Source organism: Podarcis pityusensis, assembly GCF_964106645.2.
Source record: "Podarcis pityusensis genome assembly, chromosome: 6".
In the NCBI taxonomy this organism is placed as follows: domain Eukaryota; kingdom Metazoa; phylum Chordata; class Lepidosauria; order Squamata; family Lacertidae; genus Podarcis; species Podarcis pityusensis.
In genome coordinates, this window is record NC_138030.1 from 83880718 (window position 1) to 83891161 (window position 10444).

The window sequence follows — 10444 nt, forward strand, 5'->3', positions numbered from 1 at the left end:
CCCAACGCCTCTTGAACCAAAATCAATTACAAGATCTTCTGGTGATCATGAAGATGGATAAGAGGCACTTAAGAGATTGTCTCTTCAGGTCCGATGCAGAAAGGGATTTAACCACGATTGCTTCTACCAAAAGTTCACCATGGTTCCCACTTATCAAAACGGAGCACATCCGAGCTAGTTATTTGACAAAGCTCCCACTTGCGTTACTAAGAATCGCTTTTACAGAATTACAATTCCAATCGAGGCCCTCGGCAGTGGTGGATGGTCGGTATAGCAAAGTACATCACATGGAGATACTTTGTCTCTATGGGCAACCTTGCGTAGAGGACCTGTACCACTATTTATTGCAATGCCCACTATATATAGAACCAAGAGACCGATTTATAAAAACCCCTGCTCATGAATGGAACACACTTGAACAGGGTGGAAAGGGTGAAATGGCTGCTGAGTGATACTAATGACTTTGTAACTTATAAAGTAGCACTATATGCGTTGGCAGCTAAGAAGATCAGGAGAAAAGAACTACGTGGCTTTTGGCTAGTGCAATAAAGTTTATGATGAAAGAAAGACGAGCTAGGGAAGGTTTGGGAGGGACAGTGGCTGCCCCTCTGCATTTACCACCTGAAACGGTCACCAAACTCTGCTAATGGGAAGGACGGACCTGTGGCTCCTCCTTCCTGAGTCTCAGGGTTGTGGCTTCCCACGGCCACCCAACTTATTCTCCTTCTTCTGAATATGGATGCAAATTTCCCAAGAGCAGCTGGTGGCCATCTCAGCCTCTTCAGCTGCGGCAAGTGATTTGTTGTTGTTTAGTCGTTTAGTCGTGTCCGACTCTTCATGACCCCATGGACCAGAGCATGCCAGGCACTCCTGTCTTCCACTGCCTCCCGCAGTTTGGTCAAACTCATGTTGGTAGCTTTGAGAACACTGTCCAACCATCTCGTCCTCTGTCGTCCCCTTCTCCTTGTGCCCTCCATCTTTCCCAACATCAGGGTCTTTTCCAGGGAGTCTCCTCTTCTCATGAGGTGGCTGAAGTATTGGAGCCTCAGCTTCAGGATTTGTCCTTCCATTGAGCACTCAGGGCTGATTTCCTTAAGAATGGATAGGTTTGATCTTCTTGCAGTCCACGGGACTCTCAAGAGTCTCCTCCAGCACCATAATTCAAAAGCATCAATTCTTCGGCAATCAGCCTTCTTTGTGGTCCAGCTCTCACTTCCATACATTGCTACTGGGAAAACCATGGCTTTAAGTATACGGACCTTTATTGGCAAGGTGATTTCTCTGCTTTTTAAGATGTTGTCTAGGTTTGTCATTGCTTTTCTCCCAAGAAGCAGGCGTCTTTTAATTTTGTGACTGCTGTCACCATCTGCAGTGATCATGGAGCCCCAGAAAGTAAAATATAATAATAATAATAATAATAATAATAATAATAATAATAATAATTTATTATTTATACCCCGCCCATCTGGCTGAGTTTCCCCAGCCACTCTGGGCAGCTTCCAATCAAGTGTTAAAAACAATACAGCATTAAATATTAAAAACTTCCCTAAACAGGGCTGCCTTCAGATGTGTCTTAAAAAGAAGGTAGCTGCTTATTTCCTCCACCACCTCCATTATTTCTCTCACCACCTCCATTTCTTCCCCTTCTATTTGCCAGGAGGTGATGGGACCAGTGGCCATGATCTTCGTTTTTTTGATGTTGAACTTCAGTCCATATTTTGCGCTCTCCTCTTTCACCCTCAATAAAAGGTTCTTTAATTCCTCCTCACTTTCTGCTATCAAGGTTGTGTCCTCTGCATATCTGAGGTTGTTGGTATTTCTTCCGGCAATCTTAATTCTGGCTTGGGATGCATCCAGCCCAGCCTTTCGCATGATGAATTACGCATATAAATTAAATAAGCAGGGAGACAATATACAGCCTTGTCGTACTCCTTTCCCAATTTTGAACCAATCAGTTGTTCCATATCCAGATCTAACTATAGCTTCTTGTCACACATAGAGATTTCTCAGGAGACACATGAGGTGATCAGGCACTCCCATTTCTTTAAGAACTTGTCATAGTCCGGCAAGTGATATGGAAATCAAAAAAAGTTATCCTATCTATTTCATGGAACTCTTAGAAACAGCATGGTGGCAAGCCTTAAGCTGCAAAGGAGAAGCTGAAAGCCTATCCGTAGATCATCTGTGGTATGCCTGAACTTCTGCCAAGGTGGATAAAAATAAAATAAGAGAAAATAAGGTCATTTAAAAAAATAAAATAAAAAATGGGGGTGGGGGTAACATTACATTTGAAAATAGGAGTAACTGTGTTCTATATCTGAAATGGCATCTGAAAATGATTTAGCTGAACAATGCGGTTTCTGATTGGTATTTGAATTGGTTCCAGAACATTTTTAACAACCATCATAAAGATCCCAATTATCTGATCCTTCCCCCTCCCGATCCACCCCCCAGCCTGGTTAGAGAGTTAAGTTTCCCGGAGGGAGATATTTTCCCTCCTTTGCTTTCTGAACCTTGCACACAATTCCAGGACTACACATGCACATTCCTGTCTAAGTGAAAGCTGCTCATGTGCGCAGTAAACGCTCTTAATGTGTTTGAAATAGCAGGGTTTACAGAGGAGTGCATTTTGTACTCCGGTCTGGTGAATGAGGCCGCTAATTCTAGGCCCACTCGCCATTCCAAGGGCTATGCAAGATTCATTTATAAAGCCCTGTAAATCTCAACATTCCTCAAATAATTCCTTACTTAAACAGCTCCGTAAAACCCAACAACGGCAAGAAATACGAACCAGAAACCTTTCCTACTTCAACGGTATCAGGTCTGAATGTCAGACCAATTTCTGATCTGCTTCCCCACAAACATCCCTTTTATGTCAGTAAAGAGTCCTTAGTACCGATAACAAACCTTGAACATAAATCTGGCCTGGCTGGGAGGTGGTTTTATTTTCTGGAACAGTTGCCAGATTTTGTGTGTGTGTACAGGCCAACGTTTGGGTCTGATTGCCATAATATGTTTGACTACAGCTGGAACTGGAAAAGTTGGCCGAATCGTGTTTGCATGCTTGAGCTATGTAGCTCACAAAGGCTGCAAGCCAAGCTCCGCTTACCTGGCAGAAGACACCCCCCCAATAAATTCAGTAGGACTTACTCCTGAGTAGAAATGGCTAGGATTACAGTGTAAAGAAGCTTACAGTGCTGCAACACACCATTGCATTGAATTTTGCTGCCCTCCCAGCTCCACTTAAAAGAAGCCAGCTGAACTGGCAGCGGAATCTCATATGAATGCTGGTGACAGAATAACATCTTCTACCACATGGGAGGCAAAATGCAAGATTATGGCAGGAGACAGGCAAGCCCACCTTCCCTGGGGCTACTTAAGACCTGTGTGTCCTGGGAAACAAAAAAGAAGTCAGGAAATCCAGACCAAGGAGCCAGTTCCATTAGCTCCTGCAGTTGGCCTAATGATATTATGTATTTACACCACTCTAGTACTGTGGTATCGCGGTTCTCAAACGCTTTGGTACTCAAACAACTTGGAACCCAAACACTGCAAATCCGGAAGTAAGTGTTCCGGTTTGCAAACTTTTTTCGGAAACCAAACATGCTCCGTTTTGAGTGTTACACTTCTGATTTGAGTGCCACACTTCTGTTTGGAGTGTTACCCTGAAGTCTGTCTAATTTTGCTATTTATTCTGCGTTTTTGTGGCTCTGTTTTTGTTTTTGTGACTGTGTGGAACCCAGCTGATTGATTGATTGTGTGACTGCAGTATATTGTTTATTGCTTCCATTTTATGGATCAATGGTCTCGTTAAATAGTAAAATTCATGCCAACTTGCTGTTTTAGGGGTTGCTGGTTTTTTGTTAAATAATTTTTATTGATTTTCTTTTCTCATAACAGATATTCAATATGATCATTTAGCATCCATTTTCTAGTTTCCCCCCTCCCTGTTGACTTCCCCCAACTTACATTTCTGGTTTATTACATCAGAAGTCTGGAACAGAATAATCCATTTTGCATTACTTTCTATGGGAAAGCGTGCCTTGGTTTTGGAACGCTTTCGTTTTGGAACGGACTTCCGGAACGGATTAAGTTTGAGAACCAAGGTACCACTCTATTTCGAATTGGCAAGTGCCTTGGCACAGCAAGCAGTATATAAATAGGGGGGGAGTAGCCAAGGGCTCCTACTGCTGTCCTTGCCTGACTCAGCCTAATAGTTGTAGGGCAGGGGTCAGCAAACTTTTACAGCAGGGGGCCGGTCCACTGTCCCTCAGACCATGTGGGGGGCTGGACTATATGGGGGGGGGGGGGAATGAACGAATTCCTATGCCCCACAAATAACACATTCTACTCATGCAAAAACACACTGATTCCCGGACCGTCCACGGGCCATATTTTGAAGGCGATTGGGCCGCATCCGGCCCTAGGGCCTTAGGTTGCCTACCCCTGATGTAGGGTAACCAGCCTCATATAACCAGCAAGCTTTAGTCTAATTAATGCATGAAGAGGTTAATGCCATGGACATGGAGTAATCTGTCCTACTAGGCTTAGCCCATATCACTTCCCCTCAGCTTCGGAGGATATGTGCAACAAAGCCTTTGGTTGTATTCAGCCTACCTGTGAAATTGGTATTTGAGTAAATAAATTTTATTTGCAGTACCTCGTACCTACGGGACCGCCTCTCTCGGTCTGCTTGTAAGCCTTGGCTGGGGAGGGCGGGGTATAAATAAAAATATTATTATTATTATTATTATTATTATTATTAGTTTTACAATTTCAACTTCAACAATTATTTTCCATCAAGTAGAATGAAAGATACAAAATATCCAACATAAAAAATAAAAAGTGAAATAAAAGTAAAGAGAAACAAAGAGAAAGGAAAAAGAAAAGATCTTTTCTGAGGTTCTCTTTAATCTCCTGACTTCCCTCCCATTTCCTTTCCTGGTTCATTGAATATATATATATATACCTTTTCTGCATCCGTAAGTAATTTGTATTTTATTCTTGGCTTTTTCCCTTTCCAGGTAAATTTTGTAATGCCTTTTTGCCATTCGTTGAAGCATCTCGTGTTATTTATCACTAGAATTGATTGAAACAAAAATAGCATTTCTGGCAATATGTTCATCTTAATACTAAAATTCTTCCTATAAGTGATAAATTGGTGTTTGAGGACTGAGGAGCTCCTCTTTTGCTTCAGACCAGAATGGAGTTTGAAACTATCATTTTCCTCTACGAATTGTTTCAGAACTTGTGCCATTCTGTAGCCAAGCGAAGCTTTGCTGCCTGTGCAACTTTTTCTGACTGCTGTATGGAAAAGCACATGAATTTAGAGAGTTTTGTAAGTAATATGAAAATGTTATATCAATGGTACCCGACACCAAGTAAATTGGTAAAAATGTATAAATCCAAATCAAATAAGTGTTGGAAATGTAAAGAGAAAGAAGGTTCTTTTTATCATATGTGGTGGTCTTGTAGTAAGGTTAAAGCTTACTGGGAAATGATGTATAATGAATTGAAAAAGATGTTTAAAATAACATTTGTAATAAAACCAACCGAGAAGCTTTTCTTTTGAGAATTATAGGGACAGAACTACCCAAACTGTATAGAAATGTATTCATGTATGTGACTATAGCAGCAAGAATGTTACTTGCCCAAAAATGGAAAGAAAAAGTCCCAGTGAAAGAAGAATGGATACATGTGGAATATGCAGAAATGGCAAAAGTTACCGGAAAAATAAGAAATCAAGACAACAAGCTTTCTTTTTTTATAAAAGAACGGAAATGGTTTATTGAATATTTACAAATAAATTGTAAACAGATAAGAACATTGGCAGGATTATTGTAATAACCCGCAGACTTATAAGAGTATATATTTAAAGTAGATGAATAAATGAGCAAATTAAGTTAATTTGGAATATGCAGAAAATATTAGAAACAAATTTAAGGAACCGTGGAAAGAGGGGGAAGGAAGTTGAGTTTTGAAATATTAAAATGATTGTAAAATTATTGAAATGTATACAACTGAAAATCATAAGTAAAATAATAAAAATGAAGTGTTTTGTAAGTAAACCATTTTATGACTTCCTAAGCGTGTGGTCTAGCTTTGTACTTTGGAGAGAAGCATTAAAAGTGGGATACTTTCAGAGTTCACCGGAAAGGGCACATTTCAAAGATCTAGCAGCCCATATTTCCATGCTTTTCTTTGCGGCATGTTTTGCTGTGTTAAATCTCAGGTGGGGTTTGTAATAATAAAATTTAAGGTCACATATATATATCGTATTTTTCGCTCTATAAGACGCACCAGACCACAAGATGCACCTAGTTTTTAGAGGAGGAAAACAAGAAAAAAAAAATTCTGAATCTCAGAAGTCAGAACAGCAAGAGGGATCGCTGCCCTCTTGCTGTTCTGGCTTCTGAGATAGGTGTGCAGCCTGCATTCGCTCCATAAGATGCACACACATTTCCCCTTACTTTTTAGGAGAGAAAAAGTGAGTCTTATAGAGCAAAAAATACGGTATATATATATATAATGTTCATAAATGTACCAATCAAGCACGTACATAGATCAGCACAAGAAGACTGGGCTGAAACCATTTTGACTCACAAACTGACCAAATGTTTTCTCTGCAAGGAGGGAGGGGGTGAGGGAACCTTCCCATTGTCTTAGGAATTGGGAAATCACAATCCCAAAGGAATGGCCAGACTACCAGGAAAGGCAATCAGATAAGGCATTATCAGATAACCTGGCAGACAGGAAATACAACATTCAAATTTCTGTTGTAGACCGCCTTTTCTGTGATGTAGGTATGATGTTTGTGGGGTGGTGGTCTTGGGTTACACCCCTTCTGTGATGTATGTATGATGTATGGAGGGGTGGTCTTGAGCTTCAGGGCAGGGAATTTAAAATGTCTATATAAGGGCGGGCACACCTTGGTTCTGGGTCCTCCTCCTTTCCTGCATGTGAGGGGAGCACCCTGTTGTAACAGATCAATAAAGATCAGGCTTACTAGCTGCTTTGCTTCTCAATATTCTCTGGTTGGCCTCTGTTATTTTCTCCTACCAATAGGGAACCCACTTATTGTAACTCGCTCTACGTGGGGCTGCCCTTGAGACTGACCCAGAAACTCCAGCGGGTGCAGAATGCTGCAGCGAGGCTCCTTACCGGGTCTTTGCTACGAGATCACATTCACCTGGTGCTATACCAGCTGCACTGGCTCCCGGTGGAGTACAGGATCAGGTTTAAGGTGCTGGTTTTAACCTTTAAAGCCCTATACGGCCTAGGACCCTCGTACCTACGGGACCGCCTCTCCTGGTATGCCCCACAGAGAAACTTATGGTCTTCAAATAAAAACATCTTGAAGGTCCCAGGCCACAGAGAAGTTAGGCTGGCCTCAACTAGAGCCAGGGCTTTTTCGGCTGTGGCTCCGATCTGGTGGAACACACTGTCACAAGAGACCAGGGCCCTGCGGGACTTGACATCTTTCCGCAGGGCCTGCAAGACAGAGCTGTTCCACCTGGCCTTTGGCCAGGGCACAGCCTGACTCCCTCCCTCGGCAATCTTCGCGGAGCTCTGGCCCAATGGTTGCCAGTGGCTTGAATTAATTACTTTTATAATGAATGATTTTAGAGTGTTGTTTGTGCTGTACTTTTGTACTGTTTTATTGTTGTTAGCTGCCCTGAGCCCAGCTTCGGCTGGGGAGGGTGGGATATAAATAAAAATTATTATTATTATTACTATTATTATTATTATTATTAAGGACTCCATACGGGCTCTTGGATACCCCATAAGGGGAAAAGGGCAGATTTTGTTTACAACAGGTTCTCTCACCAAAGAGCCCTTGCCCCCATACTTACTTGGCTTCCAAGGATCTCCAGCACTAGTAAGGTCAGCCCTGCAGTGTTGCAGGAGAGAATTGCAGGGTTGAATCAGAATCAGGTGGTTCCTTGATGGCTTTCCTTTTCAAAAATTCGTTTCTGTTAAAGATTAAGAGTACATGCCGATGTCGGAAGTCTAGATTTTGGATAACTTTTTGAAACACGGCAACCCTCAAATAGGAGCTACTCAAGAATGTGGGCAGGTCAGTTTGTGGGAGTGTGGGGAGCGGTTCTATTATTAATTATTATTATTATTATTATTATTATTATTATTATTATTATTATTATTATTTATTAAATTTCTATACCACCCTTTAGCCGAAAGTGACAGGATGGTTTACACTGCCAAGCTTCCTCAACCTCGGCCCTCCAGATGTTTTGAGACTACAATTCCCATCATCCCTGACCACTGGTCCTGCTAGCTAGGGATCATGGGAGTTGTAGGCCAAAAACATCTGGAGGGCCGAGGTTGAGGAAGCCTGGTTTACAATATAAAAACACAAAATACATATCATAATAACAAAAGGGAATAGTACCTCCCCCACACACATACACAGATTTAAAAGGCCATCAATTGTCACCAGTCATCTAAAATTTCTAAATGTCTCCCATCAGCAGGAGGGGGGCAGGGGGAGTTGAAGAGTCGTTTTTTTGCTCCTGCTGTTCCCTTTTAGATGGTTTCCAAAGAACGGAAAAAGTCTCTGGGAGTGGAGAGATGGAAAAATGAATGCTGACCTCAGCATCCCATGTCACCCTCTTTTGTTTAGGGCTTTGCGTATAATTTATGAGGTGTCAGACCAAAATGGCTTTGGGCAGGGCCCATTTTTACACTTCAGTTGTGGTTTAATTCTGTTTCTTTCTCCCCGCACGGTCTGTCTCCTTAATCAGTGGAGCCTCACGCCTTCCAGAGATTATTTGTATAGTAAAGTAACTATACTAAGTCGCAGTTACACCAAGACATGTGTGATTCCCCTCCTTTTCCTTACTGGCCTTTTCATCCCTGATTAGATGGGAACTCCCTTTTCTTGGGGCTTGGCCATGGAAACGCTAGCTTTGACAAATTGCTTCGTGTGTGTTTTGAGAAGAGCTGGGAGGGAGGACGTTTATTAAGGATTCCTCCATATACTTGAAGAATCAGGAACTCGGGCAACCACCTTCATCAAACCGCAGCAACAGAGGCATCTGGATCCTAAGGTTTCTTTGCTGGGAATTTACGAAGGGAAGGGAAGGAAAGAGAAAAAGAGGCCCCAGCTCAGCCGTCTCCTCCAAATCCGCTACACGTCTCTGTCTCTGTAAAAGCGTTCTTGGGACCGAAGCCCTGTTTCCTTTGGCTGGCATGCCCAGCCTCCTGGCTCCTCTTGACATGCAAAGCTGTAGACATTCTGCGGAGTATCTTGCAACCTTGCTTGCCAGGAAAAGCCAATGTCTCCGCGGAGAAATCTCAGTGGAGGCTCTTCGTATCAAACCTCGGGCAGAGAAGAAGGGAGTTTGTTCCTGCTTTTTGGATTTTGAGCCAAAGAAAGAAAGAGAGAGAGAGAGAGAGAGAGAAAGAAAGAAAGAAAGAAAGAAAGGAGAAAGGAGAAAGGAGAAAGAGAGAAAGGCAAAGCCATGTCAGTGGGCTAGCCACTATATGAACCATCCAAGGCAATGGAGCAAAAGTGTCATCATATTTGGCTAGAGATGGAGACAACTGTAAGGTGCCTGATGGATCCAAAATCCAGTGAAACCACTGGGATTCTGCCTTTTTAAAATAGCAACAGACTGTTGCAGTAGAAAGTTTCCTTTTCTTTGAAATAAAAATTTTAAGGTCATATATATAATGTTCATAACTGCATATATAAACCACATGTCTGAAAGCCCACAGAAAAAGTCCTGAGACCATTTTGTCCCTCCCAAATGGACCTCAAGTATTTCTCTGCAAGGTCGAAGGAAAACGGAAAACCCTTCCCATTGTCCTTTTGTTCACAAATCCTGTCTTAAGAGTATGAACAGGGTGGGCCTGTGACCTGGCTCAGTTCCTCAGTATTTATCATTACAAAAGACTGGCCAGGCTCCCCAGGTAATCCAGTCAAGTGACCATTAACAGGTGACCTGCCAGACAGAAGATAAACAATGCACTCAGATTTCTGTTGTAGACCGCCCTTTCTGTGATGCAGGTATGATGTATCCGTGGGGTGGTCATGTGCTACACCCCTTCTGTGATGTATGTATGATGTTTCTGGGGGTGGTCTTGGACTCCAGGGCAGGCAATTTAAAATGTCTATATAAGGGCGGGCACACCTTTGTCCTGGGTCCTCCTCCTTCTCCTGTGTGTGAAGGGGGCACCCTGTGGCAACAGCTCAATAAAGATCAGGCTTACGAGCTGTTTTGCTTCTCAATATTCTCTGGTTAGCCTCTGTTATTTTCTCCAACCGATGGAGAACCTACAAAGGACTCTATGAAGGCTCTTGTGTTCCCCATAAGGGAATAAGGGAAGATTTTTGTTTATTACATCTTCATTTGTCTTTTAAAAAATTGTGCTGCCACCACTGCAACAGGGTAAGACCTTGGGGTGAATTTTGTTTCCCCAA